Source organism: Pongo pygmaeus, chromosome 20 (assembly GCF_028885625.2).
Source record: "Pongo pygmaeus isolate AG05252 chromosome 20, NHGRI_mPonPyg2-v2.0_pri, whole genome shotgun sequence".
Classification (NCBI taxonomy): domain Eukaryota; kingdom Metazoa; phylum Chordata; class Mammalia; order Primates; family Hominidae; genus Pongo; species Pongo pygmaeus.
In genome coordinates this window covers 58853018-58864966 of record NC_072393.2, presented here as the reverse complement: position 1 = coordinate 58864966, position 11949 = coordinate 58853018, and the positions used below count along the sequence as shown (strand labels likewise).

Genomic DNA, 11949 nt, shown 5'->3' with positions numbered 1-11949 from the left:
GGCTACATGTGATGGTTTCTTACGTAGGCAAACTCATGTCATTGGAGATCGTTGTACAGATTATTTTATCACACCAGTATCAAGCCCAGTACCCAGTAGTTCTTTTCTTTTTTTTGACACTGAGTTTTGCTCTTGTTTTTTGAGTCTGGAGTATGATGGCATGATCTCAGCTCACTGCAACCTCTGCCTCCCAGGTTCAAGCAACTCTCCTGCCTCAGTCTCCAGAGTAGCTGGGGTTACAAGCACATGCCACCACGCCTGGCTAATTTTTGTATTTTTAGTAGAGACAGGGTTTCACCATGTTGGCCGGGCTGATCTTGAACTCCTGACCTCAGGTGATCCAGCCCCCTTGACCTAGCAAAGTGCAGGGATTACAGGTGTGAGCCACTGTGCCCAGCCCCATTAGCTATTTTTTCTGCTCCTCTCCTTCCTGCCACTCTCCACCCTCAGGTAGACCCCAGTGTCTATTGTTTTCTTCTTTGTGTTTTAGTAAATATTTTACTTTGATATTTGATCCTGCTAGTTGTGAAAATTTACATGTTGTTATGTTAGTAAACATTGCTAGCTTGCTCTTTGACATCTGCATTGGAAATTGGCTGAATGACAATATGTGGGTCCTTTGCAATTTTTCTCTGTATAAAGGGTGCCATACTGGCTGCCTCTGAGCATGCCTGCATTCCTACAGATATCTAAAGATTCCTCCATGTCAGGCAGTTGAAAGAGTGATTGCTTCCTCTAGGAGGGGGCATTTCCTGTTTTCTTAGATCTGACAAGATTCCTCCCTGCCCCCAGCTATCAAAGTATCCTTTTCAAGCAAGATGAGATTCCTCTTCAGTTAAACAAAACTTGCTACTTTTTATATTTTAAAAACCTTTATATATATACACACACACACACATACATATACGTACATATTTACACACATATATGTATATATTTTGAAAATCTGCTGGGAGTGGTGACTCCTGCCTGTAATCCTAGCACTTTGGGAGGCTGAGGTGGGTGGATCACCTGAGGTCAGGAGTTCAAGACAAGCCTGGCCAACATGGTGAAACCCCATCTTTACCAAAAATACAAAAGTTAGCCAGGCATGGTGGCGGGCACCTGTAATCCCAGCTACTCTGTGGCTGAGGCAGGAGAACTGCTTGAACCCAGGAGGCAGAAGTTGCAGTGAGCCAAGATTGCATTACTGCACTGCAGCCTGGGCAACAGAACGAGACCCTGTCTAAAAAAAAAAAAAAAAAAAAATAGAAAAGAAAGAAAGAAAAGAAGATCTGGGGAAAATGACAACTTTTTAAAATTAGCATGTAGTTTCTTGTGAGTCTCTGTTTTATTATTTTGCAGACCTATATAAACAAAATGGATTTTCGTACTTTGAGTTATTCTGTTTTCATATGTTTGATTTTATTTTGAGAGAAGGTCTCTCTCTGTCGCTTAGGCTGGAGCGCAGTGGTGTGATCTTAGCTCACTGTGACCTCCTTCAGGCTCAAGCCATCCTCCAACCTCAGTGTCCCAAGTAGCTCGGACCACAGGTGCGTTCCACCATGGCCAGTTAATTTTTTTTTTTTTAGATGGAGTGTCACTCTGTAGCCAGGCTGGAGTAATGTGGCGTGATCTTGGCTCACTGCAAACTCTGCCTCCTGGGTTCAAGTGATTCTCCTACCTCAGGCTCCCAAGTATGTGGGACTACACCTACACCCGAGTACCACCATGCCCGGATAATTTTTTGGTATTTTCAGTAGAGACAGAATTTCACCTTGTTAGTCAGGATGGTCTGGATTTCATAACCTCGTGATCCGTCCACCTCGGCATTTTAAAGTGCTGGGATTACAGGTGTGAGCCACCTCTTCTGGCCTTTTTTTTTTTTTTTTTTTTGAGACAAAGTCTCTGTTGCCCAGGCTGGAGTTCAGTGTCCTGATCTCTGATCACTGCAACCTCTGCCTCCCAGGCAATTCTCCTGTTTTAGCCTCCCAAGTAGTTGGGATTATAGTCCAGTGTCACCACCCCCAAATAGTTTTTTTGTATTTTTAGTAGAGATGGGGTTTCACCATTTTGGCCCAGCTGGTCTTGAACTCCTGCCCTCAGGTTGTAGCAGGATGAGCCACAGACAAAACTTCTCAAACACTGAGTTGTAGAAGGAAGGGCTTTATTCAGCTGGGAGCATTGGCAAGCTACTGTCTTAAAATCCGAGCTCGCTGAGTGAACAATTTCTGTCCCTTTTAAGGGCTCACAACAGTAAAGATTTCACATGAAAGGGTAGTGATTGATTTGAGCAAGCAGGGGGTATGTTACAGGGGCTGCATGCACTGGTGGTCATAGTGAAACAGAAAAGAACAGGAGGTTTCACAGTGTCCTTCCATACAATGTCTGGGATCTATAGATAACATCAGTTGCCAGGTCACGAGTGGAATTTTAATTACTAGGTTTAGGCCAGGCAGGCTGAGGCCTGGTTTCCGGTCTGGTTTTAGGTCTGGTGCCTGGCAGCAGGATGCCTGCCTTTGGTTTTACTTCCTTGTTTTTTTCTTAAAACAGGTACTGAGTATAAAACAATATAAGAGGGTCTCTCTCTTCCCTCATTTCCCCTCTTTGAGACTCTCACTTTTTATTAGTGGGAATTCTCACTCTTATTTTTGCTACTGATTTCTTTTTGTGCAATAGATTGATAGTGATTCATATAGTACACTTGTGCTGAAGCATTTTGGTTAACTAAAGTAGCGATGAAGCTTTTTATCATTTGAAGAAGTACAGGTAGCAAACAAGGCAGCAGTAAGCAGGTTTCTATTACTATTATAACTCCTATTATAAGAGTTTTAAATCCTCCTAGTGCTGGGAACTACTTTCTGAACATGGCATCAGGGTTGAATCCATGCTACAACTTGTATGGGCACATGTGTCAGTTTTGTCTTTTTTTTTTTTTTTTTTGTAGTGGGATTACAGGCATGATCCACCAGGCCTGGCCTATTTTATTATTATTATTATTATTTTTGAGACAGTCCTGCTTTGTCGCCCAGGCTGGACGGCAGTGGGGTGATCTCGGCTCACTGCAACCTCTGCCTCCCATGTTCAAGTGCTTCTCCAGTATCAGCCTCTAGAGTAGCTGGGACTACAGGAGCCCACCACCACACCCTGTTAATCTTTGTATTTTTAGTAGAGACAAGGTTTCACCACATTGGCCAGGTTGGTCTCCAAACTCCTGACCTCAAGTGATCCACCCACCTTGGCCTCCCAAAGTCCTGGTGTGAGCCACCTCACCCATCCCCCCTTCACTAATTTTTAATTTACATAATGAATTCTGATTTTGAACCCATGTATTGAGTTTTTTCATTTAGTTACTCTATTTTTAGCCCAAGAGTTTCTGTGTAGTTCTTCATAATTTCCGTATGTTGGTTGACCTTTGAATTTTCTTCTTGCGTTGCTTTTATAGTTTCTTGAAGCTGTCTCTTATTTCAATGCATTTCCAACTTTTTGGTGGATGCAGGTAATGGGGTCTCACTGTGTCCCCCAGGCTGGAGGGCAGTGGTGTGATCTTGGGTCACTTCAACCTCTGCTCTCCAGGGTCAAGCGATCCTCCCACCTTAGCCTGGTGAGTAACTGTGGATGTGTCCTCTCTAGGTTTTTGCTTATAATCTCTGAATTGAAGTTAATTTAAGTGTGTGTGGATGTGATCTGAAGTGTGCAGGAGAGATTAATAGAGAAGCTCAACATGGTGAAACCCAGTCTCTACTAAAAATAGAAAACAATTAGCCAGGTGTGGTCGCACTGGCCTGTAGTCACAGCTACCTAGCTGACTGGGGCAGGAGAACTGCTTGAACCCAGGAGGTGGAGGTTGCAGTGAGCCGAGATAGTGCCAGTACACTCCAGCCTGGGTGACAGAGCTAGACGCTGTCTGAAAAAAACAACAGCAACAACAAACAAACAACTAAAAAAGAAAAAGGTTATTCTGTAAATAATTAGGAAGACTAAGCAACCCCAGAGTTAAGACCTTTCAGCATCATTGTCCCTTCTTATGGTGTGATAAAGTAACCTTCCTTGAAGTGTATCAATCCATCACCAGTCAAGTTGCTGCACTCTATGCACTGGTCTTGAATGGAAAATGTAGTGATTCTGCTAAAGCTTCTCTGTCTTTTCCTATGTGTGTGAAACCTTAACGTCTCCACCTGAGAACACTGATCCCATTCATTTGAAGTTGATGTTTCCAGGTGGCTATTTCCAAGCTTTGTGTTCAAACAAACTCTGCACTTAATCATATATTCTAAATTTTATTATTTACCTCTGACATCAGTGTCTGTCGTATTGTAGGAGCCTCACCGGAGAGGGCACCTGTCGCCATGTTGTAAAACTCACACTTGTCAAAAAGACATGGGTTAGGGTTTTTCCCCCTCCCTCGGGATGAAGCTAATTAGCTGACACAGATGGTCACCTCCATTACCAAGTAAAGCCAGGATGAAGTACGTGTGACCCAAGGGGTTGTCAAATCCTCTTCCCTGAGGACTGATTAGTGTTTATCTTGAAAACGTGTACTTAATGGGTTGTATAGAACAGCGACATTTCTTTCTCTCTTTCAGCCTCATAGCTGTTTGCCTCTATTTCCTATCACATTTGAGTCTAAGGTTCTTTATTAATAAAATGGTTTTTATTTATTTCTCTGTTGTCGTGGAGATAATTACCCATTTGGGGGAAGATTTTTTTTTTGTTTTCAATTATATTTTCTCAACGTTTAAATAGTAAAGAGTATTCCTTAGGCCATGCAAGGTAGCCCACGCCCGTAATCCCAGCACTTTGGGAGGCCGAGGCAGGTAGATTACTTGAAGTTCGGAGTTTGAGACCAGCCTGGCCAACATGGCGAAAGCCTGTCTCTATCAAAAATACAAAAATTAGCCGGGCACGGTCCCGCGTGCCTCTAATACCAGTAATACTGTAATACTCCAGAGGCTGAGGCAGGAGAATCACTTCATTCTGGGAGGCGGAGGTTGCAGTGAGCAGAGATCAGGCCCCTTCACGCCAGCCTGGGCAACAGAGGGAGACTCCCTCTCAAAGAAAAACGTGAAAAAAAAGTAATAGATTTCTTCCACAAATGTGCTGGGACAACTAACTGGATATCCACAAGGAATAGAATAATGTTGGATCCCTATGTCACACCATCAAAAATTTTATTTAAAAAAGTTTAAAAAGCAAGAGAGAGAGATGGAGAAAGAGGTAGACAGGGAAGGTGGCCTTGAGGGAGGGAGTGTTATTTTGTTGCCCAGGCTGGCCTGGACCCCAGGGCTCAGCGATCTTCCTGCCCCTACTTCCTGAGTAGCTGGGACCTCAGGCTCCTGCCTTCGCGCCTGCACCCCTACTGTGTTTAAGCAGCAGGTGGTGACCTCACTCCTCCCAGGCCTGAGCACTCTGTCCCGCACCCCAGGCAGTGGCTTTAGGGAAGTCTCTGAAGCTGAGCACAGGGAGGACCCTCCCTCCCGTGTGAGTGTGAATGGAGACTAGAAAGGGAGAGGATTTCTATTCTGTTCTGTGGGCCGTCAGCATGAAATTGTATGTTTCGCCCAGGCAGGGCTTTGCATTTCACATTCTAGTTTGCATCCCCGTTCCAGAAAATTCCAGGGCTTTTGAATCATGCCTCATACTTCCTGGCCACTCTCGCCTCCCAAACCCGAAAAACAGAGGTGCTGGGAGCCAGGATGTGAGACACACATGTCCCGACACGGCCCCGCCCTCTGCCGGTTCTAAACGGCAAAGTCTCTCTGCTTCGCACCCGGCCGCTACCCAGCCCAGGCCCCGCCCACCACTTCGCGGGGCCCGCCGAGGCCTGGCTTCAGTCCTGCGCGCGCAGATTCTCGCAAATCTGGAAGCGGATCGCGTGGAGTGACGGTCACACCGCGGCGGTGAGTTTCGCTGTTTTATATTAAGTCTGCACTTCCCAGGTCCTCAGCGTTTCTGTCCCTGGGACCTAGGGTCCCCACAGATCTGGAAATTCTCTCCCATCTTCACCCAGAGCAAATAGAGACATCCCTGTGAGAGTCCGGAAGTCGCTTCCTTTTGGGTCTAAAGTCTCCCTGAGGTTGGTCCCATCCCCAATCTTTCTGTTATAGGGCAATGTATACACTTCCTATCGCGTAGTTTTTTGTTTTTTTCTTTTCTCAAAATCATTTTCAGACTCCCCCCGCCCCGCGGTTTTTAACGTCCTCACCCGCAAAGTGGATTCCCGCCCTGGGCACCTCCCAGCCTTGCCTTTGTCGGCCCCTGAAGTGCAGCGCCGCGGGCCCTGTCCCGGGGAGGCCGTGCCCTCTGCCTTGTCCTGGGATCCTGCAGACCCCACCCTTGTCCTCAGGCGCCGTCGCCCCCGACCTCCCTCTTCGTGCCAGGCCCTGCTGCTCCCCAGGTCTCTCCTCCGCAGTCACCGCTTCTCCTGAGGCTGCGTTGGGGAGGTGCCCAGGGCCTGTCCTGTGACACGGGGTGTTCTTGCCTGCCCAGTTCCAGCCCCTGGAAAATGCGTTCCTCCAGGATGCAGGTGTCTTACTTCAAACCCTCCTGTGATTGTATGGGCCAAAGGGATCAGGAGACGGACAGCAGTAGAAAACCTGAGACAGAGAAAAGAAGAATGAGAAAGGCCCATAACAGATGGCAAAGTAGACGATGGGTGACAGATTTGCCAAGAGACAGCAAAAGTGAAAACAAAACGATAAGAAAGCAGGAGGAGAAAAGCAACTGGGAAAATGTAGAGAAAAGCTAGATGTACAGAGAGATGAAGGACAGCAAGGTAGGGAGAGGGGCAGCAAAGAGGGAGGCTCATCAGAGTGAGGGAGAGGAGGAGGGATTTGGAGCCAGGGCAGACAGAGCAGAGTGATGCTGGTGGCAAGGAGAACAGAGGGAGAACCACAGCAGGGAGGACACCTGGGGATCTAGAGTGCTAGAGAGTGGCGATAAAGGTATAATAGGGAAGAGAGAATGTAACAGGGAGAGCAGAGGAGGCACTGAGATGTGAGAAGAGGTGGAAATATTTGTGTTCGGGTAAACTGAAGAATGGAGAGACCAATATGAGAGAAACAGAATTGTTTATTTTAGGTACGCACTGGCTCAGTGGATTCATATCCAAAAAGCTGAGCATTGAACAAAGACAGAGCGGGGTTTTTATAAGTGGCCTTACGAAAGCAAAACAAAAGCAGTTAATTATACAGTGACAGGTCGTGTAATCTATAGCATAACATATCTTGTGACCTTGCATAGCCAGTGGCCTTATAGCTGCATCAAAGGAAAAACAAGACCTGAATAAATACAGACATTTGTAAAACATAATAATGCTTCAGAAGCCTGGAAAAAGAGTAACAGTAAAATAATCTTTCTCTCTCTCTTTTTTTTTTTTTCCTTCAACCTTGCTCTGGAAGGTGGGGGTGTCTGGAGCCCATTCATTTAGACTTGGCTATTCGGACGTTATCCTGTAACCGTCCTTGATGTGAGCTTGATAGGCAGAGGAAAATTTGTTCTTTTCTTTTTATTTTTAACCCTTGCCTTGCCACATTATGGGCCTTAGCTTTTACTTTTCTTGGAGTGAATAAATGCAGTACTTATTATTTTTAAATTTCTGTCTCATATAGAGATAGAGGATGATCAAAAGATTGGGGAGAAGAGCAGCAAGACGTTAATAAGTTGTGAGGATGGAGCAGAAGAGGTGGAAGAGAAGGAATAGAGGGAAGAAGGGGATAAACAGCAGGAGAGGAGAGAGGTACAAAATGAGGAGCAGAACCCCGGGGGAAAATAAAACAAGAGCTAGAGAGAGAAGGGGAGAATGAGAGATATGTACAGAATCAGGGAAGGAAGCAAAGTAATGAAGAAAGAGATGCTGGGTGCAGTGGTTCATGCCTGTAATCCCAGAACTTTAGAAGACTGAGGCAGGGGGATTGCTTGAGTCCAGGGGTTCTAGACCAGCCTGCATAACATAGTGAGACCCTTATCTCTGCCAAAAAAAAAAAAAAAAATTAATCGGGTATGATGGTATGCACCTGTAATCCCAGCTACTCTGGAGGCTGAGGGAGGAGGATCACTTGAGCTCGGGAGTTCCAGGCTGCAGTGAGCTAAGATCATGCCACTGCACTGCAGCCTGGTCAACAGAGTGAGACCCTGTTTCCAAAGAAAAGAAGGGGTGGGGTGACTTTGGGATCAGATGAGTAGGTGAGTTTATTGGATATGATTAGTTGTGACATGTTGACTTCTGTGTATATAATCTAATAACTTAAAACGATTAAATTATAAAGATGAGATTGAGAATTTTAAAATTCCTGTCTATGAGACATGTACATTCTGTAAATCTTGGCATCAGAGGTTAGCTTCCACTTGGAATCCCTATTCAGCCAGAGGGCAGCGACTTATTGAGTTGTAAGTTACTCTCTTCCCTTTTCCCAGGGTGGGGTAGGACGTGGGGCAGTGAAGTGTGACAAAAATCACTGTCTGTTATTACACAATACTTTTAATTTAATTAATTAATATTTTGAGACAGGGTCTGGCTCTATCACTCAGGCTGGAGTGCAGTGGCGTGATCTCTAACTGCAGCCTTGGCTTCCTGGGGTCAAGCGATCCCCCTACCTCAGCCTCCTGAGTAGTTGGGACCTCAGGCATGAGCCACCAAACCCGGCTAGTTTTATATATATATATATATATATATAATTTAAAAATGGGGTTTTAAATTCCCAGGCTGGTCTCAAAATCCTGGGCTCAAAGGATCCTCCTGCTTTGACCTCCCAAAGTACTGGGATTACAGAGTTGAGGCACTGCACCTGGCCTACATAGTACTTTTTTTTTTTTTTGAGATGGAGTTTTACTCTTTTTGCTCAGGCTGGAGGGCAATGTTGCAATCTCAGCTTACTGAAACCTCTGCTTCCCGGGTTCAAGCAATTCTCCTGCCTTTGCCTCCTGAGTAGCTGGGATTACAGGCTTGCACCACCACTCTGGGCCAATTTTGTATTTTTGGTAGAAACAGGGTTTCTCCATGTTAGAGAGGCTGGTCTCAAACTCCTGACCTCAGGTGATCTGCTCACCTTGGCCTCCCAAAGTGCTGGGATTGCACCCAGCCCATAGTACTTTCTAAAATGGACATGAAAGCCAGGTGTGGTATCTCATGCCTGTAATCCCAGCACTTTGGGAGACCGAGGTGAGAGAATCACCTAAGGTCAGGAGTTCAAGAGCAGCCTGGCCAACATGGTGAAACGCCGTCTCTATGAAAAATACAAAACTTAGCCAGGCATGGTGGCGTGAACCTATAGTTCCAGCTGCCCAGGAGGATGAGGTACAGAATCACTTGAACCTGGGAGGTAGAGGTTGCAGTGAGCTGAAATCATGTTGCTGCACTGCAGCCTGGGTGGCAGAGCGAGTCTCCATCTCAGAAAAACAAACAAACAAAAAAATAAATAAAAGGGATATCAAAAGTGCTTTTGTTCTTGTTGTGTAATAGATTTCTTTTTTTTTTTTCTTTCTGGTTTCTCATTTATTCATTATATATATGTAATTTTTTTGCAGTTGGAGTTTGAGAAAAATCTTAGTTTTAAGAGTATCTTTTTAAATACATAATCACTTCTGAAAGATGCCTTTGTGGCATCCTATAACCAGCTCACATCATTCCTTTCTGTACATGTATATGTTCCAGTTATGTTCCCGTTGACCTCAGAGTTTGTTAGATTTTTTTTTAAAACAATTTAAAAATAGTTTTGGTTTGAAATTAGTTGCATCCAGTTCAGATCGAAGTCTGCATGCTTTCTAGTTTTATTATTTATTGGAAACCTTTGTTACCTCATACAGAAGTTTGATTGTTTCAGTGTGTACCTGGTAAAGATGTCAATGACCTTTTACCTTAACATCAAAATGTAGTTTAACCAGTTAGTCTATTTTTCAGTTTTCTTTCCTTATATCATTTGTTAAAATCTTGAGCTGAGAGCTATTAAGTGCATGTTTCCCTCAAGGCCCTCTGATGCATTTGGATAAATGTTGAAAGATGGGTTGGATTGGCATGGAATGCTGTTCCAGAAGCACTCCTGTATTTTTTTTTTTTTTTGACAGTTACACTCTTGTTCCCCAGGCTGGAAGTGCAATGGTACCATCTCAGCTTGCAGAAACATTTGCCTCTGGGGTTCAAGCGATTCTCCTGCTTCAGCCTCCTGAGTAGCTGGGATTACAGTTGCCTGCCACCATGCCTGGCTCATTTTTTGTATTTTTAGTAGAGACGAGGTTTCACCATGTTTGCCAGGCTGGTTTCGAGCTCCTGACCTCAGGTGATCCACCCACCTCAACCTCCCAATGTGCTGGGATTACAGGCGTGAGCCACCATGCCTGACCACCCATATATTCTTGATTGAAACAATTCACTTATGTCTTAGTTCTACAGCTGACCTTCTTTCCCTGTTTTCAAGGTCAATAACTGTGTGTTCACACTTCTGCATTTTATGAATGTTACTGTGATTTTTTTTTAAGGAAGAATTAACTGTCAGGAATCAGTGACATCAGAACCTTGTAAAGGAAGTTTCTTTAGCCCAGGTATATGAAAGATGCTTCTGTAATTTTCAAGGATAGGGGTGATATAGAACAACCCTTCCCATTAGCCCTTCCAGGCCCCCATGTAAGAATTCAGACACACCTTCTCACTCATCTCAGATCTTCTCAGGGTACCTTGGTGAAAATGTCCCTGCTCTGAGCCCAGTGAGCCTCCCTGCAACTTGGAGATGAGGGGCTAGACCAGAAAAGCTCAACCTGAGTGACCCTGGCCCCTGAAATGATTGGCAAAATAGAGTGTGTGTCTGGGTGTGGCTTTTCTTCTGGGACAGGGGAGTGTACAGTTGTAACTAGAATTTTAAATGGGATGCAGTACCCCAAAAATGAAGAAAAACATAAGAATGTAAGAAACAGAGTTGTAGACTCAGACACAGAGACCAACTTCGGGGCCTTTCTCTGTATGAGGATATCACAGCAAAATCTAAAGCAGGTCATGTCAATCCCTGGCAGGGAACCCTCTACCAGCTTCCCGTGTTCCCCAGGACAAAAGCCCCACTCCTCACTGTGGCTCCACAGCCCTGTGTCCAGCCTCCTCCTGGGAGCTTGCCCTCATCTCATGAATCCCTCTGCCCCAGTCACATTTTTTTTTTCCCAAATACCAAAACCTTTTCTGTCTCTGGTCATTGTCCCTGCTCTTACCCTATGTCCCTAAATGATCACTGCATTGTCCCTTTCTTCTCCTTCAGTTCTAGGCTCAGAGCTGTCTCCCATGCCCTCCCACCCCCATCTGAAGTTCCCTCTGCCCATCAGTCTCTATCACGTTACTCAGGTTTTATTATCTCTGCATCAATCATATCAGAAGCGCTTTTTCTTTCTTTTTTTTTTTTTTAAGACAGAGTCTCACTCTATTGTCCCAACTATGAGTGCACTCTCGTGATCTTGGCTCACTGCAGTCTGTCTCCTAGCTTCAAGCAATTCTTGTGCCTCAGCCTCCCAAGTAGCTGGGATTACAGGTGTGTGCCACCACACCTGGTTAATTTTTGTATTTTTATTTTTATTTTTATTTTATTATATTTTATTTTATTTTTGAGTCTCACTCTGTCACCCAGGCTGGAGTGTAGTGGTGTGATCTTGACTCACTACAACCTCCACCAACAGAGTTCAAGCAATTCTCCTGCCTCAGCCTCCCGAGTAGCTGGGATTTCAGATGCCCACCAAGTCAGGCTACTTTTTATGTTTTTAGTAGAGATGTGGTTTTACGATATTGGCCAGGCTGGTCTCAAACTCTTGACCTCAAGTGATCCACCAGCCTCGGCCTCCCAGAGTGCTAGGATTACAGGCATGAGCCACTGCACCCAGCTCACTTTTTGTATTTTTAGTAGAGACAGGGTTTCACCATGTTTGGCTAATCTCAAACTCATGACCTCAGGTGATCCATCTGCCTTAGTCTCCCGGTGTACTGGGATTACAGATGGGAGT

At 45.0% G+C, this 11949-nt stretch overlaps 1 protein-coding gene across 3 annotated transcripts in view; it reads left to right on the top strand.

Annotated features, from left to right (window-relative positions):
- Positions 1 to 5762: 5762 nt before the first annotated feature.
- Positions 5763 to 11949, top strand: part of LOC129019438 (zinc finger protein 813) — a 40527-nt gene continuing 34340 nt past the window's right edge. Inside the window, exon 1 of one of the 3 annotated variants that reach the window (XM_063658346.1) lies at positions 5763 to 5879. The gene's annotated coding sequence lies outside the window, so the exon portion shown is untranslated. The remainder of the gene's footprint in view (positions 5880 to 11949) is intronic. The other 2 variants (XM_054461954.2, XM_063658345.1) reach the window with 2 other exon arrangements.